Genomic DNA, 12551 nt, shown 5'->3' on the forward strand with positions numbered 1-12551 from the left:
TCCAAAAATAGGATATTTTCTATACCAACATTAGAAAATTACTAATGTGCTGATCACAAAAAAAGTTTAATTGTTTGTCAATTAAAATATATTTAGTTCTAAAACCTATTTAATAATAGTAATAATTAATAATGCTGGAAAGTAAAAAATAAATAAAATAGATTATAAGTTGCATAGCTTTAATCATATTATCATCACAGCAACTGCTGTAAATGTGTCAAAACACTGGCAAATACTGTGGTTAAACTATAGAGTTAGTAAAGTAAAGCCATGGTTTTTGCTACAATAAACAGGTTTTGTGAGGAAGAGGAAGTGTTTACTTTGATAAAACACAGCATTTTTTCATCATTTTGGCAGATCTGATCATTGAAAAGCCATATGTGTGTTTCTGACAGTTTTGAGTTCAATAGACACCTCTGAATCCAGTGTGGATGAAGGTGAAATATTCAGCGGTTTGTTCTCTGTGATGGCTGCAGTTATTAGTTCTGTCACATAAAAGCGTTCAGCAGTGCAGATGTTAAGCTGCCGCCCCATATGCTGAGAACAGTGTCATTACGCACCTGCCTTTGTTATTCCAAATCACAGAGAGGGAACAAACATGAACTTTAAACCAACTCTCAGTACTGCGTCTCCGAACAAAAAAAAAAAAAAAAGAAAAAAAAAGAAGAAGCTCTGCTGCTTTCATTTGAACTTCAAATGTGCAGTTCTTTCATGTTGTAATTGGGCTGCATCATGAAAACAAAAAACTAGTTGTAAAATGTTTTAGAGCTGAACATTTTCTAAATGAGTATGATTACATAAATATGATCATTTATTTTAAGCATTAACACCAAGCAGGCACCTTGATGTCAAAGCGAAATAAAAAACAGGTTAATACATCAAAAATGCAAATCCATTTGATGTCAATTCAATTGACTGATTAAATGTTTTTATTTTTTTTATTTTTTAGTAATGAAAAATAAAACATTGACATAAAAAAAAAAATCAAATATGTATAACAGGACTCTAGGGCGTCTCGGTGGTGCAGTAGGTAGCACAATCTCCTCACAGCAAGAAGGTCACTGGTTCAAACCCCGGCTGAGTCAGTTGGCATTGCTGTTTGGAGTTTGCATGGTCTCCTTGTGTTGGCGTGGGTTTCTTCGGGTGCTCTGGTTTCTCCCACAGTCCAAAGACATGCGGTATAGGTGAATTGAATAAACAAAATTGGCCGTAGTGTATGAGTGCGGGTATATGAGTGTGTGGATGTTTCCCAGTGATGGGTTGCAGCTGGAAGAGCATCCGCTGCGTAAAACATATGCTGGATAAGTTGGCGGTTCATTCCGCTGTGGCGACCCCAGATTAATAAAGGGACTAAGCCGAAATAAAATGAATGAATACATGAATAACAGAATAACAGGACTGTGCAGTAATTGATTTTGACATGTTGTATTCATGCTATTGTTAGATGTAATTTTGATGCCGTTTTGACATCAAGGTAGTTTAAATGCTTTGTAGGGATACAAAATCCAGTGTAAATTAGGAAATGAAGCTTTCAAATAAATAAAACTTTATTTAAATTATAAAAAAATGTATGGCATTATTTTGGTGGTCAGCATGGGGTCAATCTGTGGATGCCAAATAGACATCAAAGTTATGACATTAAATAAATTTTTTTTGTTACGCCAGTGTCATTCTGATGTCCTTTTGATGCATGAGCATCATAGCCAGAGGAGACATAGCAAATGTGGCCCAGTTATCTTAAAACATATGTGGACCACATAGACTAAAGACACCATCACGGAGAAAAGTGTTTGCTTTAGTTGGGCTCATAGCTCTGAACCTCTTAATATACATTTTCTTTTGGGCTGCTGTAACTTTTAAGAACTTTGCTTGAAACTTTTTTTTTTTTTTCATTACAGCAAACAAAATGAAGTGAGGCACAACCTGTAATAAAATATTTTAGTCACTGATGTTTACCAATGTTTAAACCCTTATTAGAAGTAATAGGCCAGATCTGGGCCAGAATAAAAGCAAACTGTGGCCCAGAATAGGGAATAGGCCCAGATCTGGCAAACAGAAGCGGACCGCCCAAGTGCCATCATTCCATGAAGTATGTGTAAATTTTGCTAGCTGGGCGACTCGCTCATTGTAGTTCATCATCTTTGTTTTAATTTGTGTGCAAACGCTGGCTTCTTCACATGATGTCACAGATGCACTCAGATGGACAAATGTTTGCTTTCAGCTTGAGGACATCTTGGGGTCTGGATCCACGTGTTCCCGAAAGCAAACAGAATGATATGTCTAAATTCTGGAGAGAGTGTGACTCATTAAAACAACATTGAGAGTCGAGGGCAAGACTTCTGAGGTAGGATTTATGCCCATCTTGTTTTACACTTCGTCAATTATACAGTGCTGGTGTCTAGACCTCGCTATTGCGTTACTCAGTCAAGGACGGCATGTGGCAGGAGGATGAGGCTCACCTCAAAACTCATCAACAAACCACGTCAGTCAAGCCCTCATGCTTTAAACATCCTCACACTCCAACTGTGTTCACCGCCTTCATTTATTCAGAGAGAAGATGTTGATGGTGAACGCAGCTGTAGACTGTTTTAATATGTGTATGCATAAAATATTGAAATCACTATGTGAGGGAATGTTGCAATCATCTATCGTTCTATTACTGTTCTGTAAATCAGTCCATCAACCGTTCTGTCTTTTGCTCTAATGTTCACTCTGTCATTCTATCATTCCATTTTGTCATCGTTTATTTGATTGTTTTTTTTTTGTTCTGATGTTTGATTGTGTTAGCAATTGTTTGATTAATCTACCTATCATTCAATCATTTTGAGTATTATTAAATTGTTGTATTTGTTGCTTGACTTTTCTGTCACTTATTTAAAAGTTATAATTATCGTTCACTCGTTCTATCGTTTGGTCTGTCTGTACAGGGTGGGCCATTTATGTAAATACACTTTAATAAAATGGGAATGGTTGGATCTTGGATTCAACTTTTGTTTTTTTAATCAGAAGAGGGTCATTTGACACATCAAACTTATTGGGAATTTCAGAAGAAAAACAAGTGTGGGCTTGGTTTTAATGTAACTTTATTCTTTCATGAGTTATTTACAAGTTTCTGACCACTAATAAAATGTGTTCAATGTGCTGCCCATTGTGTTGGATTGTCAATGCAACCCTCTTCTCTCACTCTTCACACACTGATAGCAACACCACAGGAGAAATGTCAGCACAGGCTTCCAGTATCCGTAGTGTCAGGTGCTGCACATCTTGTATCTTCAAACATTTCTATGTTCAAACATTTTATCCATAGTTTGATTGTTCTTACAATTTTTATTTATTGTTCCATTTTTTCCAACTATTCTATAGATCATTAAATCAGTCTATCTATCTTTTGTTTGATTTTTCTTATCATAATTTGATAATTCTATCAATTGTTCAATCTATCTGATTTTTCTCTCGCTTATTTGATGGTTCAGTTATTCTATCTGTGGTTTATCGTTCAGACATTTTGTCCAAAGTTTGATTGCTCTTACATTTTTTATTGTTCAATCTTTGGTTCTACTATTCTTGCATTCAATCATTCTATCTACCTTTCTATCTATCTGTTAGCTTGTTGTGTGATTTTATAATTAGCTAATTCTGTTGAATGTTCAATCTATCTGATTGTTCTTTCACTTATTTGATAGTTCAGTTATTCTTTTGTTTCTTTGTTTGGTTTATTGTTCAACCGTTTTATCTGTAGTTTGAATGTTCCTATATTTTTAATTGTTCAATTATTCTATCTATCTTTTGTTCGCTTGTTCTATTTTATAATTAGTTTATTCTGTTGATTGTATAGTCTATCTGAATGTTCTGTCCCTCATTTGATAGTTTTATTATTAAATTTTTTGTTTCATTATTCGGTTTATTGTTTAAACATTTAATCCATAGTTTGATTGTTCTTACAATTTTTAATTATTATTTCATTTTAGTTAAACTATTCTATCGGTCATTAAATCAGTCTATCTATCTTTTGTTTGATTTTTCTATTTTATAATTTGTTTATTTTGTTGATTGTTCAAACTATCTGATTGTTCTGTCGCTTATTTGATATTTCAATTATTATCTGTTGTTTGATTGTTTGGTTTATTGTTCAATCGTTTTATATATAGTTTGATTTGATTGTTCTTTTATTTTTTATTGTTCAATCTTTAGTTCAATTATTCTATTTTTCATTCAATTGTTTGATGTTGTTCTGTCATTTTATAAACCGTTAGATTTATCTACATATTGTTTCAACTGATTGTTTTGTTTATTATTTTTTTTAATTCAATCATTCAGTCTTTTTATGGTTATTTTGTCTTCTGTCATTCCATCATTTAATCTGTCTCCTATACAATCTATCTATCCATAAATATGTGAGTCTCTTTTATAAAAAACTTTGATATTAATCTGTTTTATCTCTCACTCAAAAATTTGATCAGTGTTTCCGTTTATCAGTCTGTAACTCTACCTATCACTTCATTAATCTATCTATCATTCAGTCCTTCTGTTATTCTATTCATCATTCTCTTGCACTAAAATATCATATAAAATACTAAAATTATATAATGCTCCAGTATGCATTTGTTTTTATAGTGATTTTGTTTCTGTAACCTAATGTTTAAAAACCCACCCACGCCCTCCTCAAACCCCCCATGTACCAGTCAGGATCTTTTAAGTACATAATCTCCTGCTGATTCTTGTCTATGCTCCCTCCATATCTATTATCCACAGCTGCCTATTTCTCTCTCTCTTTCTCTCTCTCACTAAACATCACTACTGATTTCCTGCTCGCTTCTGATTGGCCGGTTCCAACAGGAGAAGATTAAGGCAGTCCCTAGTCTGCTGGATGGTTGTCCAAAGAGCACAAGGAGAGAAAGAGAAAGGATGCTGTCTCTTTAAGAGTATTTTTAGGCTGATAGTTGATGATGGTCAGTGGTGGGGAAAATCAGAGTTAGTGGCGGCAGCGCAGTGGCACTCTGAACATGGATGACATTGAAAGATTCTGATGTACTGTGGATTTAACAGCTTTTTAAGAGGAATTCACACAGACTAACACAATCACTGGATTCTGGTTTCTTGCATGCATTTAATCTTAATTGATTTGGAGCTATTATTAGGTGAGTGCTTTTAATCATGCATTTGATTTAAGTATACGGTAGTAGTTATTTTTTACTAGAATGAGTTCTTGGATACTGTGGTATACACAAAAATGCAACTGTGCACTTTCACACAAGCAAGCTTACATCACACTTGGCTTGCAGATATGATATGATGTTATGATGGGGGGTTGGGGGGTGTTTGTTGACCAATGTGAACTAGCTGTCAGGTTATTTTCTTTCGGACTGGACATCTTTTTCCTCTCCAGGGCAGATATTTAAATTTAATGAAACTGGCAAACAGTGCATGATCAAGTTACAGTATTGATTACAGCCTGACCCTCTGCTGTACTCCACATGCTGGGAGCTTTGTGTGCATGTTCGCCTGTGCATGTGTGTGTGTTTGTGTGTGTGTGTATTAGTATAACATCTAAACAATATCAGCAGTTGCACTTAAAAATGTCACATAAATGCTGAGTCAAGAATATTCAAGGCCTTGTCTGATGAGTGCACGTGTGAATGTGTATTTGTCATTGTCAGTTTCTTGTTATCTGGGGTTTGTGTCCTCGTGTTCGGTATATGTGGATTTTTATTTTTGCAGTGTTGTTGCATTCATTTCTGTGTCAGTGAGAAGCTGAGACACTTGAAGAGATAGAACAGGGGACATTTTGCTTCGGGACATGACAAATGTCAAAAGGTTTATACATGCTTGATGGAGTAACATGGCAGTGGAGCAGCAGAGCTCACCGAAAGCAGTAGCGAAGATATGCTCTTACATCTCTAGACATCACTCAAACACATACACACAAACAAACAACTGAGCTCTGTGGAAATAAACCACCGAAATGACTAGAGTTTTCCTCCATCAGGGAGCCACAATATACTGTAGGGTAAAGACTAAATTTTTTGATATTCCAAATAATGGTTTTTAAATAAATACAATAGTTTTAGCATTTTTTTTTATAAGTAATTTGCATTTAAACTTGCATTTAAGGTCAGTTTGCATTTTTATTTTATTAAGTATGCATTGTATATTTTATTATGCATTTTAAGTATACACTGACTAATAATTTGATCTGGAATTACATAGAAAATATTTACAATTTAAACAAAAATGTTTTTATTCCCAATAATTGTTTGCTTAAAATCTCCAATAAGCTTTATAGCTTTCAATAAAATAACCCTAATAAATATTGTGGTTCCACAAAATGATAAAGTAGTTTGTAAAGATCTTTTCACAATTATAAACATATAAAACTGTAATATTATAAATAAAATAAGCCAGACTACGTCTGAGGAAAAAAAAAAGTACGAACCCATGACTGGAATAATGATGCTGAAAATCCCCTTCAGATATAACAAATTATAACAAAATTATATTATAGCCCACATTCAAATAGAGAATATTTATTTTAATTTGTAATACATTTGAACAATATTCCTGTTTTCACTGTTCTTTTTATCAAATTATTGCATCCTAGTTGAGCATCTCTTATAAACTTTAATATAATTTTATGTGAGTTCAGTCAAAATAATAAAAGATATATGGTCTTTAATAAATAACATGCTATAACTATCTGATGTCAATGTGACTATATAGTTTCAAACAAGAACTCATTACCTAACATCATATTTAGACTTGCAAAGACAGCAAATCTGCAATCAAAAGTCAGAAGTCTTCTTTTTCTTTGGCCTTAGTCCCGTATGGTTGCGGGGTCGGCTCTTTGGAACAAGTCCTCCATTTAGACTTGTCCATATGATAAAGACTTTTTTTCCTTTATTTTTACACATTCTGGCCGGCCTGTCGTCTAGGCCTGTCACCCTCATACACTACGGACAATTTAGCCTACCCAATTCACCTGTAGCATGTCTTTAGACTGTGGGGGAAACCGGAGCACCCGGAGGAAACCAACGCAAACGCAGGGAGAACATGCAAACTCCTCACAGAAATGCCAACTGAGCGACCCAGCGACCTTCTTGCTGTGAGGCGACAGCACTACCTACTACGCCACTGCTTTGCCCAATCAAAAGTCAGAAGTATCATCGCAAATTTAAATATTATTCATTAAATCTTTCTCTGAATTCCTAACACCAGCATGCCTCGTATCTCATTTGTGTCTTTTAAAATTTCTCATATAATGTGTGGGCTACAATCTGTTACAATTTTCAAACTGCTTCCAAAACAGCGTCCCCTTTTTTCAAAACTTTACACAGAATTCCCAAAACTGCACACATGAAATGCAAAACGCAAAAACTTTTTCAAAATATAACACTGCATTCAAAATGCCAGAAACACACATCAGAATCAAGCATTTGCATCAAATGACAAATGCTTCTATCATTGTATAACACTTTTGGATATAGCATGTCAACATATTGTTCTAAATCGAAAGCTCTTTACTCTTTCATAAGTTTACATCTACAGTTTACAGTTTTTTTTCCAACTTCTTACAATTTTAAAACAGCATCTTTTTTCAAAACTCTACACACAATTCTCAAAACTGCACACACAAAATGCAAAATGCCTCACATCTACCTCAGAATGTAACACTGCATATAAAATGCCATAAACACACATCAGAATCAAGCATTGGCATCAAATGGCAAACACTTCTTTCATAACACTATTGTTCTAAAAGTAAAATAAAAGGTACACTGTTAACACAAATGACATGAAAAAAACGGAAATCATGTACAGTGTAAGGCCAAAATCATAAACATACTTTATGTAAAAATGTAAAATAAAAATAGTGGTAACACTTTAGAATAACTATCCATTCTAACTTGTTAATAGTCCAATAATAAACTATTAGTTATTGAGTTAAAGATGACTTGGTCAATAATAGTTAATAGTTTGTTAATTATTTATAACTATGCCTTATAGATAGCCAATAAATAACTTACAAGCTGTTATTTAACACGTTATAAATGATTCGTTAACTGTATTTTAATGATTTATAACTATACCTAATAATTTATTAATAGATCATGAACAAGCTGTTGGTAAATCACTTACTAAAGACTTGTTAAGTATCAGTTGATAGTTTATATATGTTATTGGGATGTTATTCTAGTTGCAACTATTTTTCATTTATTAACTAAATAAGCGAGGAATAGTTGCAACTTTAGAAAAGTGTCCCAATAACATACTTAAGTGAACACTTAACTAATATATTAACTCACACTTTACAGATCAGTTGTTCGTAGTTTAGATGTTTACCATTAGATGTTTACCATATAATAACACCAGTAAATCTTTTGTAGAACTTTAATATTTTTTTTTTTAGCACAAAAAGTGCCAAAACCTCATGCACTGAAAAAAATTTTTCAAAGATAATTCCTTGGATTTACTTAAATTTTTTACGTTAAGTGGTTGTAAACAATTTATTTGGGCTGAATTTAGGAAAAAATTAAGTTAATAATTATTACATTTAATTTGTTTGTTTAAATTCAACACAAATAAATAGTTTGCAACAGTTCTGCATGCAAAACTTTTTTCAGTGTGGGTTTTTATTCTGTTGTATACTGCTGTTCTGCCATATGATGGCTCAGTGTGTGTGTTTCTATACATTAAACACAATGTTTAATATTTCATCTGTGAAGTTTCTTTGGTAAAATACAGCACACTGAAAAGCTTATGAGTGGGTACAAACATTTTATATTTTAAATATAACATCAAATTTCCATCCATTTGCTGTTCTACAAAGTTTCACTGGTATTAGTAGATGGTTTACAAACAAGGAACAATGGATCTATAAAGTGTAAGTTAAATTATTAGTTAAGTGTTAGTTATTCGCTTATGTATGTTATCGGGACGTTTTTCTAAAGTTGCAACTATTGCTTGTTTACTAACAGTTAATAAATGAAGAATAGTTGCAACTAGAATAACGTCCCAATAACATATATAAACTAATAACTGATACTTAAGTCTTTAGTAAGTATTTTACTAACAGCTTGTTCATGGTCTATTAATAAAGTATTAGGTATAGTTATAAATCATTAAAATACAGTTTACAAGTCATTTATAACTTAACTAACAGCTTGTAAGTTATCTGTTGGCTCTATAAGGCACAGTAATAAACAATTAACAAACTATTAACTATTATTGAACAAGTCGTTTATAACTCATTAAACAACAGTTTATTAATGATATATTAATTAATTATAACAGAGAGTTTTTCTAAATTATTACCAAAATACTAAATTGAACATTGAAAGCAAAAGTGTGTCTTTAGAAAACAGTAAAGAACACAACTGTGTGTGAAGAGAGTCTGGAAAAGCGTCATGTGGGCATAGGGTTGGTCATTATACACTTTACAATGCTAGGCTCAGAAGAATTCCTCTATTCTTTTAGGATTTAGAAAAGGAAAAAATGGGGTACAAATCTACAAATTGTAGATAGGTGGAAAACTGTTTTTTTTTTTTTTTTTTTTTTTTCTGGACCTGAACAGCCCAGTGTCCCATTACCTTTGGCCTATACTAGACAAAAGCAGTGATTGGTTAGCTATCAAATGTGTGTGTATGTGTATGTGTGTGTGTGTGTGTGTGTGTGTGTGTGTGTGTGTGTGTGTGTGTGTGTGTGTGTGTGTGTGTGTGTGTGTGTGTGTGTGTGTGAAATAGGCGTAGCATTTTGATTGGTTGTGTTTGTAAAAGGAAAGCAAATGGATTCTTGTTAGCTTTTGTGTTTTAGGCAGAGAGTTGTGTGTAGAGTTTTGAAAAAAAAGTGTTTTATGCAATTGAAAACCGAGTTCAAGGCTGAGAAACAGCTTCTGATTTTGAAGATTTGCTGTGTTTTGCATTTTGAATGAGAGGTTTCAGAAATCGTGTAACAAGAAAAGATTCTGTGTGTAAGCAGTTGGAAAAAACTGTAAAAGTTAATGAAAAGTTGATATTCTCTGGGCCAAAATGGAAAGGAACTATACTCTCATTCCGGCATAATAATTTTGGAACTTAGTTGCTGTACCACGGCTGCAGCACTCACAATGATATTATGCAGCTCCTGAAAGTAGTCCTCAGCAAGGTAGATAGATAACTGGGTAAAAGTGCTGCATAATATCATTGTACCTACTGCAGCCATGGTACATGAGCAGAGTCTCTTGATTATTACGCCAGAATGAGAGTATAGTTCCTAGACATATCAAACTAGAACCTAAAACAGCACCCTTTTCCTTTTCCATCAGTCTAAGTGCTTTAAATAAGAGAATTATCAAAAGTATTTTTTTTTTTTTGGTAATTTTTAACTGAGATGCTAATGGTGCAATAAGATTTAGATCTAAATGATTTATGCTAGGCCAAGCTAAAAGTGCTCCCGCTAGACTTAGAGATCAGCTGAATGGATAAACAAATAGTAACACTCTCAATAGCACTGTAAAAAATGCTGGCTTCCACACAATTTCTTTATGTTGCCCAACACAAATTGATTAAGTTAACTTAATAGTTTTAACTAATTTAAGTAAATTGAGCATAAAGCAAGTTGCCCCCTCCAAAAAAACATTTAGGAATGGTGTTGTTTCGACTCAATTTAAATAAGTAGCCTGAACAAGCAACAAATGCCATTTTTCTTAGTGTAGGGGAGTTGTTTCTTTTGAAATGTTTGATTTTGAAATTTTGTGGAGAATGACATCCATTCTGTCTCCTTAGCTTTGAAAGTGCAACATCTGAGCAATCAAATGCATCTCTGAGTGAGAAATGTGCTGTAACCATGTCTAGAGGAATATTCAATCCAATCTGGTCATGTGTACCACACACACACACACACACACACACACACACATACACAAACGGTGGGAGAGGCAAAATGATTCCAGCTTCCTAGTGTTTACACTTCCCCACGCATGACGCAACACATAATCAGCCACACACACACGCGTGCACACACATCCCTCCCCCAGCACATGACGCGCGGGCCGAGTGGGAGAGTGAATTGTGGGGGATTGAAGTCATGCACGACTCGCTCACGTCCTCACCATAACACACACACAGGCTCTGGGGAAACGTGACTCTCTCTCTCTCTCTCTCTCTCTCTCTCTCTCTCTCTCTCTCTCTCTCTCTCTCTCTCTCTCTCTCTCTCTCTCTCTCTCTCTCTCTCTCTCTCTCTCTCTCTCTCTCTCTCTCTCTCTGTTTTCATCCATGTGCTTCAATGACAGAATTGTGCCTGCTCAGTGCTGGAACACAGATATGGGGTGAATTTCTTGTTTACGGTAACATTATCATATTAAAGCTAAAATAATTTGCCTTTAATATGATAATATGTTTTCAGATGACTGCTGGCTCTCAAAACCTGCCTCATTCAGAGCGCTTTTATAACACTTTGCTGCATGTTTGTATAATTTATGAAAATTCATGATCTCCACATCAAACCACTAACCTCATGCTAATGTACTGTAACTATTCATGTTGGATTGAGGGAATGGTTTGGGTACACACAAACACACACACACACAAATTGGCACATAAAATAAGATATTTTGAACATCTATCTATCTATCTATCTATCTATCTATCTATCTATCTGTCTGTCTGTCTGTCTGTCTGTCCGTCTGTCCGTCTGTCCGTCCGTCCGTCCGTCCGTCCGTCCGTCCGTTGTTTAATATTATTTAATAGATCGTCACGTCTGTTTTAAATGTTGTTTAGTCTCGTTTGTTTGTTCAATCTTTAAATTATTGCTTTGATCAATTGTTTGTACTATTTGTTCAGCCGATTGTTAGATCTGTTGTCTGTTTATTTTGTTTGTTCGATCTGTCATTTGTTTTAGTTTGATCTTCAACTTATACAAGCTATAATTCATTTCTTTTAATCAGCTGTTAGATAAACAGTTTGTTTGCTCATTTGTTTGTTTGATCCTTTGTTCATTTGTCAATCTATTATTTGTTTGATCTAATATTTGCTTGTTTGTTTGATCTATAGCTTTTTCAGTCTATCGTTTGTTTATTTCGGGTTTAGTTTGTTTATTTGTTTGGCCTACTGCACATTTGTTTAGTCTGCCATTTGATGTATCTATGTATTGTTCAATTATTCTCGTTCTATTTATCTTTCTGTCATTCTCAGTTTAATGATACCTTTAAACTTATAATTTATTATTATTATTTTTTTTGAAGAACAAGAACAAACTGGTGCTCCGCTTTCCCCCACAGTCTAAAGACTTGCACTATATGTGAATTGAATAAACTAAATTGGCCATAGTGTATAAGTGTGTCTAAGTATGTATGGGTGTTTCCCAGCTTACTGGGTTACAGCTGTAAAGGCATGCTCTGTGTAAAACATATTCTGGATACCACAGCCATATCACCCTGCAGCCTAAGACCGGTTACTCACTAAAGCTAAATCCCTTCACTGAAGGCTGAGCCTGGTCAGTACCTGGATGGGAGACCACATGGGAAAACTAGGTTGCTGTTGGAAGTGGTGTTAGAGAGGCCAAACCTGTGGTCTGTGTGA

The 12551-nt window shown here is 34.3% G+C and overlaps 1 protein-coding gene across 1 annotated transcript in view; it reads left to right on the forward strand.

Moving 5' to 3' along the window:
* Positions 1 to 4935: 4935 nt before the first annotated feature.
* The window catches only part of pclob (piccolo presynaptic cytomatrix protein b), a 121011-nt gene continuing 113395 nt past the window's right edge, over positions 4936 to 12551 (forward strand). The window contains exon 1 of the mRNA XM_021467758.3: positions 4936 to 5138. The gene's annotated coding sequence lies outside the window, so the exon portion shown is untranslated. The remainder of the gene's footprint in view (positions 5139 to 12551) is intronic.

The sequence above is a fragment of the Danio rerio genome, chromosome 18 (assembly GCF_049306965.1).
Source record: "Danio rerio strain Tuebingen ecotype United States chromosome 18, GRCz12tu, whole genome shotgun sequence".
NCBI lineage: Eukaryota > Metazoa > Chordata > Actinopteri > Cypriniformes > Danionidae > Danio > Danio rerio.